Source organism: Pongo pygmaeus, chromosome 15 (genome assembly GCF_028885625.2).
Source record: "Pongo pygmaeus isolate AG05252 chromosome 15, NHGRI_mPonPyg2-v2.0_pri, whole genome shotgun sequence".
Classification (NCBI taxonomy): domain Eukaryota; kingdom Metazoa; phylum Chordata; class Mammalia; order Primates; family Hominidae; genus Pongo; species Pongo pygmaeus.
The window spans coordinates 24,619,710-24,620,777 of NC_072388.2; positions in this window are offsets into that span (position 1 = coordinate 24,619,710).

Below are 1,068 nucleotides of genomic sequence, written 5' to 3' on the forward strand. Positions count from 1 at the left end.
TGGCAAATACAAATACTTCATTAAAATTTGAGTGCTCTTCATAGTTCAATAGGATTGGAATACTCAATTGAGTCCTTAACCAAAAGGTTAGCATCTCTGCTCTAGCAGAATGACAACTTAAAAAAGAGACACGTTAGTATTTATTCTAGGATATCTATTGATGTATTGTGTACAAAGCATTTGTTATGAAATGGAGATTCTATACTAACAACAGAAATAGATGACTATATGTTATCCTAAAGCAGTTTCAAATGCATGAGCATAAATCAGAATTCAAGAAAAATATATGTATTTTTAGATATCAACTTTAATCATAACACATAAATGACATTAGAGAAGACTGAGGAGGCACCATGGTTCAGAAAAGTCTATATTCCTTCATAGATACATGTAAAGAAACTGATTAACTGCATCAAATAATCTTTTGATTATCAACTGTTTGAACACATGATTTCATTTAATTTGCTCTTTCATTTGGTACCGAGTTAAAGCAAATGCAAACTGGTCCTTTGTTTCGGGCAGTGGCTAAATTCATGAAATTTGGGTGGGGGGAGAAGTGTTGCTTTTTCATAAAAATTCTTTAATCATTTCATAGAGGTAAACATACTTAAATGCTAAATAACTGACCTTTTTGAATAAATGCAGACCTACCTTGATTTCCACAATAAGCCTCTATTCATTTCCATGAGACAATGTTTTCACAAAATGTAAGGCAAAACAGGTGTTAAATTACTTGAGAACTCATAATTTAAATAATTAAAACTAATTTGTGTTTAAAGCTATTTGCAGATTTATTAGAGAAACAAATACAAATATGCATTTCTACAGAACTGTTTTAATTTTCCAAAATGAGCTTAAAACGTGTTCCACAGTTTTTGCTTGTTTATATATCTATGGTAACCCAAGTATTGGCTTCTGTACCACTTTGTAATGAGACAATTGCCTTTCCATTGCAATTATAAAAAACTATTTAAAAAAAATTCGGCACATACACGTTAAATATTTTTCCTTAAAAAAATAATCTAATCAAAATATTGAATACTTTAGAATTAAACAATATTTTATTTA